The following is a 15,055-nucleotide window of genomic DNA, read 5'->3' on the forward strand; positions in this document are numbered from 1 at the left end:
CCCCACTTCAAGTGGCACCCAGGGGCTCATACCCTATGACCCGCTGACCTGCCTCTGGGCAGGGAAAAGGGCATATCTGTGTGCCCACTTGTCCCTTCTAGATTTTCCACATAGCTCTTCATTTACTGCCCTGCTTGGGGTATGTGGGGGGGGCGGGGGGGCGCGCTGAGCATTGTTAAACTTCACTTTCGGGTCTGGTCAGCGTGCAGCCCCATTTTTCTTTACCTGCAAATGCCCAAATTTTAAAGTTTAACTTCCCTCAGGTTTTTAATTTTACAGAAAGGATTACACAGCACTTGGCAGAGGAAGTGCAAGCAAGACGCCAGCAAATTGTTCATCTGGATAAACCTAAAAGAGAGGGGAAGCGAAGACAAATTAAAACATCACCCCGCCCCTCCACACACAGACACACAAAGCCGAAGGCAGGCTTATTTGGTCTTCTTTACCCCATTGTACAGATAAGGAAACTAAGGCGCATGTAAATCAAGTAACCTGTCTAAGATCACATTTACAGAGGCATAGGACCAGGGTCAATACCCAGGTTATTCTGACTGCAAAGCCATGTTCACTGTGTGCCAGGGCTGAGATAAACATTGATACATGCACATGGACTTATCCGTGCCTTCACCCAATGGCATGGGTATTGGGATCACCATTATGCAGGTGGCTCAGAGAGGTCAAGGAGCACTTGGTCCACTCATCTTTACAGTATAAAGAAATCTCACTTGTCAGTACTCATGATGATACTTGGAGAACCAGTAGAGTTCCACAGTGAAATCTCACCTTGGCTAAATCCTTGCAGAAGGGGAAGCTTAGGTTAAATCTTAGGGTTGTGGCAGGGGAGGTTGGGGGGTGAATGGAAAGCTAATAATAAGGGGTACAGAATGAAAAAAATGTAAAGAAAATTTTCAAAATGTGATTGTGATGATAACTGTACAATTCTTTTTAATATATTTTAAATCACTGAATTGTGTAGTATGTAAATTCTTTTTTATCGTTTTATTTGGGGTTCACAATCCATACATACATCAATTGTGTAAAGCACATTTGTACATTCATTGCCATCATCATTCTCAAAACATTTGCTCTCCACTTAAGCCCCTGGCATCCGCTCCTCATTTTTTCTCCTCCCTCCCTGCTCCCCCCTCCCTCATGAACCCTTGATAATTTATAAATTATCATTTTGTCATATCTTGCCCTATCCGACGCCTCCCTTCATCCCCTTTTCTGTTGTCCATCCCTCAGGGAGGAGGTCACATATAGATCCTTGTAATCGGTTCCCTCTTTCCAACCTACTCTCCCTCTACCCTCCCAGTATCGCCACTCACACAACTGGTCCTGAAGGGATCATCCGCCCTGGATTCCCTGTTTCCAGTTCCTATGTGTGCCAGTGTGCATCCTCTGGTCTAGCCAGGCTTGCAAGGCAGAATTGGGATCATGATAGTGAGGGGTGGGGAGAAAGCATTTAGGAACTAGAGGAAAGTTGTATTTTTCATCGTTGCTACATCGCACCTTGACTGGCTGGTCTCCTCCCCTAGACCCCTCTGCAAGGTGATAGTATGTGACTTCTATGTCAATAAAACTGTTTTAAAAAGAAAAGGGTTTAGACTGATAAAGGCAAAACGAGTTGCGGGTGTAAGCTCCAGTGAAGACTGATTTTCTGGAAATGTTCTTTGTTTCTATCATTGTTTACAATCTCTCAAATGTATTAGCCCACGGTCTTGTTTTACAATATATAACTATGTTAACTCTCTAATGAATGAAGGCCTCTTAGCCATGAGCCTTCATAATCTGAGTCCGTTTAACATGGTCTGCCCCTCCCCCATCTAATCCCAAGCATAAACTTCTGTCGCACCTTTTCCCCACTTCCCTCAAACCTACCAGCTTACGTTTATTTCCACGTTCATGCCATTGCCCACTCTATGAGAGACCAGTCATCTGTAAAGCATTCTCATCGGTCTCCTCTCTAGGTTCCCTGCCCCTCAACCGGCCCAGTAACAGGCCAGAATATTGACGAGCCTAATGACCAATGGCATTTTTCCCGCTAATACCAGGCACATCTTCTCTAGTGAGCTAGCTACTTTAGGAGACCTGAAAGTCACCAAATAAGTCAGGAAAGTTATATATTTTAATGTACAAAGTCTGTATTATCAAAGTGGTTTACCTACACCTCTTTACACTAGTGTTCTCTGTCCTATGGGAACTTGCAAAGTTTGGTGAAAAGAGCCCAGGCTTCTCACCAAGACATACACAAATTTTATTCCTAGCACTGCCTCCTAACTAGCCTGGAGCTTTCTGAGGCCTCAATGATGAATATAGAGCCTGACAACCAAGACCAATCAGGTTTCCAACTGAGCTAGTTAAGGTTTATTGTGCCAACCTAGGCGATAAACACATGTGGGATTAACTGAAGGGCAGAGGGATAAATGACTCAGTGAGCCTCGCCTTTCTAGTTCTCGGGTCTCTTGCTTTGTGACGGTAGCAACCAAGGTGCAGCTTCCTTAGCCAGTTGTCTGCTTCAGCTTTCAAGGCTCAGTTAAGACATCCCTGAGGAGAAGCCACATGGACCTACCCTAATGCACCCTTGGGTGCTGGAGCAGCCCTGTGGAGACCCCTCCCAGAACTGAGATGCTTACATGCTCACTGATTCAGCTTTCCTTCTGCAGCTGGCGTCATTACATGTGTTTTGTGAGATGGAGGAGGACTTTGTAGATTGGTGTCAGACATATGGGACAATGTTGTACTTATGGGCTTGGACAGCACTGTGTTGGGATCCTTACTTAATGTATACTTAACCTTTATATAAAACTTTCTAACACATATGAGTTTCTGTGAATTTGTCTCCCTAGTTTACCCAGAGTAACACACCAACCATTTCCAGTTTGTTCCTCTACTACCAAAATAACAAAATCCCCAAAGATAATGCTCATGACCATATATATTCATAACACTTGAAAATTACAAAGCATATGTACACAATGAACATGAAGATTAGTACACAAGCATCTAGAGTGGGTAGCATTCGCCTGGCACCTAGGAAGTACACTTACTGTGTTTTCTCTCTCTGTTTATCTGTGTCAATGTTTAATTAGTATAGGATAGACACTCAATAAATCCTTCCTGCTTTTACTGACATGAAATCTGCAAAGCTGAGGTGACGAGTTATACTTCTTGACAGTTCTTTGAGTGTGTTCCCAAATGCAAGAAATGAACAAGTATGGGCCCATTAGTTATGAAGGCCAAAAATAAAAAAGGAGGAAAGACATGAATCTACTTACGGCATAAGTACTGAGTCTGGGGGCCCGGATGCCCAGGTCTGCTCGTCGTCCTCAAACCCAAGTAGGTGTTGACATTTCAGAGAGTGACAGGTGACTGTGACTGCTTTTCGACACAGTATGCCATTGCCAAAATGTCCATTTTTGTATAGGCAGGCGGAAGCAGGATAATTGTCTGTAAATCATCGACGATTCGTTTTACATAGGCCCCTTCCTGAATTTCATACAAACAGCGAAACAAGTCTATAGGCTCTGGCTGTAGCCGCACAGATTTATCATTTATTTCCCTCTCTGTCCATTTCAGTAATTCTTCTTGAAGTTCTGGAGAGACTTCTCTGCTGAAAGTAGCTTCCACGGTCTGTCCACTGGCTTTGTTTAAGAGGCCAGATAAGAACTGTATCGGCAGTGAAGAAAACTCTTTTCCATATCGCTGGAATCTTTCTTGCCACGCCCCCCTGCTTGGTCAAAACACACACAGCTGTTTTCATGCTCCATGGAATAGAATAAGGCTGCGAAGAAACCGAAGTGAAGAAAACCGAAGTGGGAAACCCAAGTGAAAGAAAGCGTAGGCCTCGGGGGTTACGGCTTTTTTCAAAAAGGGAATGAGAAAAACGGAGTCACTAACATACACACCTCTCCTACGTCTTCGGAGGTCCCTGACTTCAAACAGAGCCCTCTAGTTCTGCAGTCTCTCTGCAGCCAAACAGCAGAGGTCCCACAGCCAGGCTTGTCCTTTCCAAATGGAGGTGACTGTCCGGGCTTTGAGGCATGTGGGGAAGTACAACAGGTTCACATCAGTCATGGTCCCAGGGGAACTCAGGACAGCACTGTGATCATTTGGATGGGCCTGCAGGGCAGACACATCACCCAGCAGGTGATGGGGAGAGAAGACATGATGTCAAGGCTTGCATTTGCTTGCAGCCCATGAAAGATTCTCATTGCCACATTAGCACATGAAAATTGGCTCAAGAGATACCTTCTCTTTTCCGTTCTGTCAACCATGGAAGCCCTGCCCGGACAGGCTGTGTTAGCAGAGTGCAGCTTCTTCATGGCCGTAGGTCGGGCAGTTATCAAAAGAGAGGACTCAGGAAACAGTTTTCTTCCTCACTGAACTGCACAGGAGGGTTTCCATGAGTTGCCTCTCCTGAGGGTTAGCAATAAAAGCCTCTTCCTGGTTGTCAACAGAGTACTCCGCCTCAGGGAATCCATCAAGAATGAACAGAAGCTTCTCTGGACAAGTCGGAACAATGTCCAAGACTGGAACACAGCTATCCTGAAAAGTCGTTGCAGTCAGGTTGGTAGCAGTAACATTAGCAGCATGGCTTATTTCTCTGCAGTTGACGTAGATGAGATCATCAAAGCTGCAGGGGGTCCCTGCTTCCCAGTCAAACATGAACTTGTGTACCATGGCGGTTTTCCCGATGCCAGCATGCCTCTGAAGCACTGTGGTTTGGGGCAAGCTGGCGCCTTTTTTGTCCGGATAGAAAACATGGCTCATGTCAACAAAATGTTCCTCTTGAGGAATTCCACACGGTGTCCTCTCAGATATACCATGATCCTTTAGGAGAAGCAATTGTGTTTCTATATGCGTGACATAGCTACAGCATTTATTGATTCTGATTTTCAGGTATTTTTCTTTGAGATGTTTTCGACATGTTTCCCTGTAATTGAATGAGACGACACCAATACTAGACAATGATACAAGCAATTTTGATTACCACTCCCCCAAACCAAACCCTCTACCATCAAGTCAATGCTGACTCACAGGGACCCCGTCCCCCCCCCCCCCCCCGCTCCCCTGTGGTTTTCCAAGACGGTAGCTGTCTAAGGGAGTAGAAAGCCCAGGCTTTCTCCCTCAGAGCTGTTGATGGTTTGGAACTGCCAGCCATGGGAATCGCAACCCCACTCAGAACCACTACACTACCAGGGCTCTTTGGGATGTCCTGAAAGGCTCCTCAAATTTTACATGTCAAAACCTGAATCCTTGATTTCTACACCCCCTCTGGGTTGTCATAACCTGATATAAACTCATTGATACTTTATAACCAAAATAACAACAAATAAAGCAAGCAAGACTCTCCCCAGTTACCTCATCTCAGGTAAACAGTGCTACCTAGCTACTCAGAAAACTATGAGTTGTCTTTCTTTCGTTTTTTCCCCTGTAGTCTATCACATCCAATCAATTCGCAATGCCTACTTCTCCCCAGAGCCCCGAGATCGCTTTATTTATCACTATATTTTATCACTACTATTTATCACTATATCAAATATTCCCCAAATCCAAACCTATCAACTCTCTCATGGACTCTCTTGCTCATGCACTGATGGGTACACTGAGAAGCCAAATGGACCATCTTAAAGAATCAATCAGACCATGTCAAAATCTTCAAGGGCGTTCCATCAAACTTTGTGTGAAATTCCTTACCTTGTTCTACAAAGCGTTGCATCATCTAGCCCCCCCCCACCTCCATCACTAGGGTGATTTCATAGCACTTCTTACACTAAAGCTACACTGGCCTTCTTTAACTTTTTTTGGTGGAAATATGCATAGTAAAACATATGCACACTGGCCTACTTTCTGGTTTCTCAAAATGTCATGTTTTCCCCCACTTCATGGTCCTTGTGCTAGTTATTCGTTCTGTCTGGAACACTCTGCCTTCTGCTCTTCTTGTGGAGAGACCCTCTCATTCAGATTTCAATGCAAACATTCCTTTCTGGGAAAGGGACTTGCTTGACCACCAAATGTGAAGCAAATCCTCTCTGTTCTTCCTCGTTCCTGCATCTTGTTTTCCCCTTCACTGCACTTACCACAATTAAACAAGCACTGTCTTGTTTGCTTAGTTACCTTTTCAGTGTACTGTCTTCCTTCCCCGCTAAACTATCACCAACATCTGCCTTCTTCCACAGAATAGCCTGAGATTCTAGCACAGTGCCTAGCATACAGAAGGCACAATAACCTATTTAGTGACTATGCCTAGAAATGCCTTTGAATTTAATAGGTCATTCATTATAGCCTATTTTGTGCCTACGAGCCCCTGGTGGTGCAGTGGTTAAGTGTTCAGCTGCTAGCCAAAAGGTCAGTGATTTGAACCCACCAGTTACTCCTCGGGTGAAAGATGTAGCCTGTCTGTTTCTCTAAAGTTTACAACCATGGAAATCTTATGGGGCAGTTTAACTCTGTCCTATAGGGTCACTATGAGTTGGAATTGATTTGTAGGCAACAGGTTTAGTCTTTGGTTTGTCATTCTGTGCTGAGTTGCCTACTACAAATCCTATACTACATCCATTACATACATTACCTGATTCCAGTCTCACAACAATCTCCTGAAGTAGGTACTATCCACCCTTCATAGACGAGGACACTGAAACCTATAACTAGGGCTGGCTTCATGTATGTACAATCTGTGCAATTACACAAGTCCCCAGGTTCCAAATGATCCCATGCTTGCCTTGGTGCTCTGTTTTGCTACCTTGAAATTTTTAATATTCGATCATAAACTTACCCAATTAGATTTTCCCCAACCTCAAAAACTAAACAGAAATCCCTACTTACAGTATTAGATAACTTTGCCCCAAATCAACAGCTAGAAAGTAGTGGAGCCTTAATTTAGAATTTGGTTCTGTCTGAAGCCACATCTATGTACATAAACATTATACAGCATAGTTTTCCATCTTTTATAAGTAGAAAAGGAACCTTGGTAGCATAGTGAGTTATGAGTTGTGCTGCTGACAACAAGGTTAGCAATTTGAATCCACTAGCAGCTCTATGGGAGAAAGATGAGAATTCTGCTTCCATTACAGCCTTGGAAACTCACAAAAGCAGTCTACTCCGTCCTAGAAGGTTGCTATGAATAGGAATTGACTCAATGGCAGTAAGAGAGCGTTAACTAGAAAAAATAACCCAGAGTCATCAGTTTCAAACTTCTGTTAAGTGAGTACCTAAAGGCAGTATTTTCCCCCAAAAAATGAATCCTAAAATACTATTATGTAAGATACGAATAGGACAGCTGTGAAAAGTGTATATGTTATGGTCAAATAAGTTAAGGAAATTCCCTTTTAGAGTTTCTCAAAGCATATTAACACAAGAAGGCTTCTGAAATGTCACACAGTAAAATAAAGTTTCTAACTTTGGATAATACTGATTTTTTTTTTTTGTTTGAAAGGACTACAGAGTCCTAGTCTTAAAGCATAGTTATTAACTAGCTCTTGGAATCTACTGTGATATACAACTTGGTTTGGAAAAGCTGGCCTAAATCAGAGGGGGTAAACTTTTCCTGTAAAAGTCTGTAAATTATTTAGACTTTTAAACTCAACTCTGTCACGGTAGTACGAAAGCAAGCACAGACAATATATAAATTGAAACAGGGAGATGGTTGTTTTGCAGTCGAAGTTAACTCATTGTTTCCCAAAGGGAGTGATACCACTACCTTTGGTGGTGCCTGAATGATCCAGGGGGTCTGCAAAAGCAGATAACTACATTTTATCCTAGGTACAGTACAAACATTTCAATAGCCAAGGATGCGTTAAGTAATTTTTTTTTCCTGAAATAAGTGTGGGGTGCTATGGGCTATAGCTAGTTAACCTCTGATTGAGATCATTTCAGAAGCCAACCTCTCTATCCTGACAATGAAGTTCTTTACACCGAAAGTCTTGAATGCAACTATCAGCAGTCTTTCCTGCATTTTAATAACCCAGTAGTGATACAAGAGTTCTATTTGCAATGAACATTTTGGGGTCCATACATATTGTCCCCCCAAAACAAATAAACAGTAACTGCTGCTCCAACAAAATAGGAAAATAGGAGAGGAGTGGAGCAGCTAGTTTTGTGGGAAACAAAATCTTCCTAACAGAAAAGGGATAAAACAGAAAACACATCTACTTGCAAGTATGAAAATGAAGCCAGAAAATTTGGAGTGGCTGTGAGAACACCGGCGGAGTAGTGATTATGAACTAGACTGCTAACTGCAAAGTCCACAGTTTCGAACTACTAGTCACTCAATGGGAAAATGTCTAGACTTTCTAATTCCTCAAAGAATTATAGTCTTATAAACTCACAGAAGCAGTTCTAGTCTGTTCTTTATGGTCACTATAAGTTGTAGTCAACTTGATGGCAGTGAATATATTTTTTATACCCTACATTTAAGCATCCTTTGGTGCTCAAGATTTAGCCTTAAGGGGAAGGCCTTCATTACTCTGTGCCCTTTGTTCTGGTTCAGGGTATTCATAATGGGTAACTTCTGTACCTACTGTAATACATTAATATATGCATATACATCTAGCAAAATAAAAAAGATTCAAAAGAATGCCAAAGACCATGAAGAAAAGAGAATGAGTGGGATTATCTCTCTCTCTCTCTCTTTAGATGTTTTACCTCATTCAGTTGCTCATCTTTCTCTGAAGATAATAAACTCCAGGTGCAAGCAGGTTCCATTATTTATTTTCTTTTCTTTTGATTGTTCATCTTACTGAAATAAGAATGAAACCTAAAACAGAAATTATGATTATAAAGCCTTATTAAAGATCAGAGTGAATAGGTAATTTAAGAAAGATTCCTTACTAAAGGCAAGAAAATGCCCAGCAACCAAGAAGGTAATGAGTGAGACTAGGGGTGGTTTTAAATAGACAAGCCAATAAATTACATATATGTACATTATTTCATATAATTTATTTTTAGATCAGATAAGAAAATATAGGATAAAATATGCATCAATATTTTTCTTTCATAATCACATAATTACTTTTATTGATAATTTTTTTCTTCATGTAATTATCATTTGTGGTTATTTACTTTTAGCCTGGAGAACGTCCTTTAGTATTTTTTATAAAGTGAGTCTACTAGCAACAAGTTTTCTCAGTTTTTATTTCTGGAACAATCATTATTTCACTTTCATTTTTGAAAGATAGCTTTGCTGGGTATAGAATTCCTGATTTATATTTTTTCTTTTAAGTACTTTGATGTTCTCTGCTTCTGGTGAGTAATCAGCTGTTAATCTTAAGGGATTCCTTTGTAAGCAGTGAGTCATTTTTCTCTTGCAGCTTTCAACCTCTTCATATTGTCTTTACCTTCAACATTTTCACTATGATAGAATCTGTTTCTTTACATTTATTTTTCTTAGGAGTTCCAGTACTTTCTGGATGTGTATGTTACTCTTTTCCAATAAATTTGGGAAGTTTACAAGCATTATTTCTGTGAATATAGTTTTTCCCTCTCATTTTTCTTTCTCCTTGCCTTCTGGCATTCTGCATTGGTGAGATTAATTATATCATAACATTTTTTCTGAGGCCCTGTTCCTTTTTCCTTCATTGTTTTTCTCTCTGTTTGGCTTTTAAACTCTATTGATCTATCTTCAAAATCACCAGTTCTCTCTTTTGGCAGCTAAAATCTACTGTCAATCCCTTCCATTATTTTTTTTTTAATTTCAGCTACTGTGCTTCTAAATTTCAGACTCTACATTTGGTTCACGTATATGTAAATTCTCTTTGTTTATATTCTCTATTTGTTGGAATGTTGTCATCAACACTTTTTTTCACTTTTTAAATTATACTTTCCTTTAGTTCTATAAACATATTTTAATGGATACTTTGAAATATTTTAATGTTAAATCCAATATCTGGTCACTCTTACAGGCAGTTTCTGGTGTCTGATATTTTCCTTGCCATAGTTTCTTGTTTCTTTATATACCTAACATTTTTTTACCTAACATTTTTTAAATTAAAAGCAAAACATTTCAGACAATATATTTTAAAATTCTCATGTACTGCCAAGATCCTAGGCTCAAAAGTACCAGCCACTCCCAGGGAGAAAAATGAGACTCAGTTCCTGCAAAGATTCAATCTTGGAAACACATAGGGGTGCTTTTACTCTGTCTTATTGGGTCTCTTTGAATAACAATGGACTTGATAAAAGTGACTTCGGGTTTTGGATTGGCTCAACCCCATTGGCAAGGGAGGAATTCATGTCCTAAAATTAATGGGATGATCAAACACATGACATTGGTCAGATGAGATAAACAGAGTCATATATACTAATAGCCTAGGGAATAAAGGCATGGTTCCACACGAGGACACATGAAGGCTGTACTCAGGAACAGTAAACAAGGAAGTGCTAGGGGATCAGATTTTGGGGTGACACGAGGATTTTGGTTTTCTTTACATTGAATTTTCATCCATACTGAAGGCTGCGATCCTTGATCTTCATCAGCAAGTGCTTCATGCCCTCATTTTCAGCAAGCAAGGTTTTGTCATTTATGTGGGAAACTAAGAACAAGGAAGAAAGTGTAGGTGGACAAATTCTCTGAGCTCATATTTTAAGGAGTGTGGGAGGCCGATTCTCTCGTGGAGGGAGACCTTCATGCTTATGAGTTGGAGATGCCTCCCAGTCATATTCTCCTAAATAAAAGTTATCCCTCACAATGTTCCCCCGTAATCATACTGATTTTAAGGTGCTGTTTGCAAGCACATGATTGCTCACTATACTCTTGCAGGTTAACTGCTTGAAAGCTACCTTCCTGAAAGTTATCTGCCATCAAAAGCAGTCATACCATCTAACCATAAGTAGGGCTCCTTCTGATAATGATCATAGACTGTTTCCCTGGAGAAGAGCTCAGGGATACTTAAGGTCATGCTAGGTCAGAGACAACCAAGGTTAGCCTGCCATCTTAACTCTAGAACCCACCCATCTTGTTATGTATGTACCTCCCTGTCACATGTATGCCTCTAGTACCCCCCTTCCTATTTTGTGTATACCCCAGTTTGTCCCCTTCCTGTTATGTGTATGTCTTGAATACAACCCTTCTTGTTATGTTTGTGTATGAAGTAGCTTGCATGCCCACGATTATATAAGCTTGTGAGAGATGACATTCACTCCTCACTCTGGTTCTGGTTGCCATAGAAGAGGGGGGCACTTGCATATCTTCTCTGTCATTTCTTTAATTTACCTTTCAATCATACAACCACCCCCTAGGACCCATTCAGATATGGAATTTGGTCCTCCACACATATGCATATCTCAAGTTGTTAGAAACCTAATAGCAATTGTGAGGATGATGCAGGACTGAGCTGTTGTACATAGGGTCACTATGAGTCAGAACTGAGTCAATGGCACCAAACTACAGTCTAAGCTGTCCTTTCATTAAATCCACAAATCTCCCAATTACCTTGCACCACAACCTCCACCATTCTTGAAAACGCCTTTGAGCTTTAACTTCTCCATGTTATGTTTCAAGTTAGTTCTTTTGGAAGTGATTAGAATTTACTTGTTTCATGACCTGTTTCCTCCCTAATGCAAAAGCTTTGAGCCAGATGTCTAGAGCTGGGGGTGGGGACAATGGCAAGCTTCTCTTTGAGTAACATTAACACTCTAGGAAGCAACACTTAGTGGAGGGAGAGTATAAGCCCGATAATCAGGGTGTCAGTGTTCTCAGCGTGCCATAGACAAGGCAGACCGTCTACTATACAAAATAGGGCTGATCAGAATAAGGTAACCTTTGCCTCATTACCACAGTCATGCAAGACTTAGCCTCAGCAATAGGTAGCTGGGAGCAGGATAGGAAATGCTGACATTTTGCTGTCCCTGGGAAGAAAACTTTCTAGCTGGGGAAGAGAGAAGCCCTGTGTCTTGGCTTTAGCAGTTTAAGATACAAGCTCCTACTCGGTGAGCTGAGAGTGTTTATTTGCTGTTTTCCCTTCGGGCTATCTCCAGGGGCTTTAAGTGATATATAAATTATAGCATATATTACCATTTATAAACATATTACATATATTTTCAATATCACGTCTCACTGGGAAGGAGGTCAGCGCAGCTCCTCACATTATCATGGCAGTAATCTTACTCCCTCTAGATCCATTTCTCTTCAGATTGAATTGTGGTTCTCAAAATGTGTGTTAACTTGGCTCGGCAATGATTCTTGGTATTGCATAATTATCCTCCATTTTGTAGTCTGATATCATTGTCCACTGTATTGAAAATCCTAATCTGTATGTTATTAATGAGCTAGGATTAGTAGTAGTTATGTAATAGATGCAGGATGTAATCAAGATACAGGATTGGGTTGTGCCTTGAGTCACTCTCTTTTGAGATATAAAAAGAATTATATATGCAAATTCTTCTACTATCACCGAGAATGAACAGCCATGAGCAAAGGGCATCCTTTGGACTCAGAGTCCCTAAGTCCCAGGGAAGATTGATGCCAAGAGGCATGGAGAAAGTAGACAAGAACTTTCCTCCAGAACTGAAAGAAAGCGAAAGTCTTTCCTAGATTTGGCTTGTTCCCTGAATTTGGACTTCTAGCCTCTGAAACTGTGAGAGTAGACCTTTTTGTGTGTTAAAGCCATCCATGTTTAGTGTTTCCATTACAGCAGCACTAGATAACAAAGACACTACGCAGGAAACTTAAGCATATTTTTCTCCTTTCTGAGTTTTTTTAAATGGCTGAGGGAATGACTGATCAGGTTTCTCTCAACATTTAACAATGCAGACTCAGTGGTCCTCATCCTAGCTGCACACCAGCATCACCCCCACATCACTTTCTCAAACAGTTTCCTTTTTTTTGGCAAGTTACTTGTCACCCTCTTATATACCTTTGTGTTATGTTTACTTTTGTATTTCTGTGGGATTATAAAGAGACCTTTCCCCAGCTTTGTCTCCCCCAAAGACATGCCAAACATTAGGGACTTTTTGCTAGCATAGGGGGCGGGGAGGTCAGATGCTTATAGACATTATCCCTGGAGGCAGTCAGTCCCCAGACTACAGTAGGCCCTGCTCCCTGTTGTTAAGGACAATGGGTTACTTCTCCCTAAAGGTTTGCAGTCATGGATTTGGTTCCTGTAGGTAGAGTTCACACCCTGATAAAGGTCTCTATCAGTTGAGCCAGAGAACAGGTCAAACTGGCTTAGTTAGGCTGCCATGCTGAATTTAGAATCTGCTCATCTTGCCACATGTATACCCCCAATCCCTCCTCTTCCTATTGCGTGTATACCCCTAGACCACCCCCTCCCATTACTGTATTCCCAAAGACATAGCCCCTTCCTGTGACGTATGTCTTCACCTGTAATTAGGGGACTTGCATGTCCCCAGAGAATAAAACCTTGTTAGCATTAAATATAGCTCTCTCTCCACGTGGCCCACCAAGTGAGGCTGAAGTGAGCATGCTACTATGAAATGTGTCTGACTCCATTATTTCTCTCTCACGTGTATCTCTCATGCTCTTTACGACTTTACGACAATCTTTACTTATTATTGCTGTACAATTGTGCTTATTGAGCAATTCCCCTGTGCTACTCCATAGTTACTACCTTTGTAGAGCTCTCTAGTGGTGAAAACCGTGATACTCTTTTACAGATATGGAAAACTATTCTTTAAAAAGCGAAACAAGGGATCCAAATTGGTGGTGAGGTGGGTGTGGCAGGCCTGGTAGGGAATGATCAAGGGTGAGGTAATGAAGAGATATAGCTGAAACCCAGGTGGGGACAGAGCATGATAGCGGAACAGGAGGAAAGTCAAGGGAAACAGAGGAAAGAGCTAGGAGGCAAAGGGCATTTATGGAGGTCTGGACAAAGACATGTACATGCAAATATATATATGAGGATGGGGAAATAGATCTATGTGTCTATATTTATAGGTTTAGTTTTAAGGTGGTGGAAGGACCTTGGGCCTCTACTCAAGCACTCCCTCAATGCATGAATATTTTCCTCTATTAAATTGGCATTCTATGATGCTCACCCTCCCAATACAACTGCTGAAGCCAAAGCAGCTGAACAAGTAAATGTGGTGAAGAAAGCTGATGGTGCCTGGCTATCAAAAGAGATAGTGTCTGGGGTCTCAAAGGCTTGAAGGTAAACAAGCAGCCATCTAGCTCAGAAGCAACAAAAGCCACATGGAAGAAGCACACCAGCCTGTGAGATCACGAGGTGTCGAAGAGATCAGGTATAAGGCATCATCAGAAAAAAAATCTTATCATAGTGAATGAAGGGGGAAGTGCAGAGTGGAGACCCAAAGCCCATTTGTCGACCACTGGAGATCCCCCTGCAGAGGGGTCTAGGGGAGAAGATGAGTCAGTCAGGGTGCTATGTAGTACTGATGAAGAATACAGCTTTCTTCCAGTTCCTAAATGCTTCCTCACACCACCCCCCCGCCCCAACTATCATGATCCAAATTCTACTTTGCAAGTCTGCATAGAGCAGAGGATGTAAACTGATGCAGATAGGAGCTGGAGGCACAGGGAATCCAGGGCGAATGATACCTTCAGGACCAGGGGTGTGAGGGGTGATCCTGGGAGGGTAGAGGATGAGTGGGTTGGAAAGAGGGAACCGATTACAAGGATCTACATGTGACCTCTTCCCTGGGGGACGGACAACAGAAAAGGGGGTGAAGGGAGACGTCGGACAGGGCAAGATATGACAAAATAATAATTTATAAATTATCAAGGGCTCATGAGGGAAGGGGAAGCGGGGAGGGAGGCGAAAAAAAGAGGACCTGATGCAAAGGGCTTAAGTGGAGAGCAAATGCTTTGAAAATGATGAGGGCAAAGAATGTACAGATGTGCTATACACAATCGATGTGTGTATGGATTGTGATAAGAGTTGTATGAGTCCCTAATAAAATGTTTTTTTTTAAAGCGAAATAACCAATCCAATGCCACAGAGCTAGAGCTTCACAGAGCTAGGTGGAGTTATTTCTCTGACTTCTAAACCAATAGGTTACTTAGTCTCTCGAGGGCAGTCCGCGGAGAACATGGAGAGAGGCAAGGCAGCGTGGAGGTTTAGCGACCAAGCTGGCCAAC

At 41.8% G+C, this 15,055-nt stretch overlaps 1 pseudogene; it reads right to left on the minus strand.

Annotated features, from left to right (window-relative positions):
• Positions 1 to 242: 242 nt before the first annotated feature.
• On the minus strand, positions 243 to 8,736 carry LOC142433684 (NACHT, LRR and PYD domains-containing protein 12-like; annotated as a pseudogene).
• Positions 8,737 to 15,055: the final 6,319 nt, after the last annotated feature.

This window comes from Tenrec ecaudatus, chromosome X, assembly GCF_050624435.1.
Source record: "Tenrec ecaudatus isolate mTenEca1 chromosome X, mTenEca1.hap1, whole genome shotgun sequence".
Taxonomy (NCBI): Eukaryota; Metazoa; Chordata; class Mammalia; order Afrosoricida; family Tenrecidae; genus Tenrec; species Tenrec ecaudatus.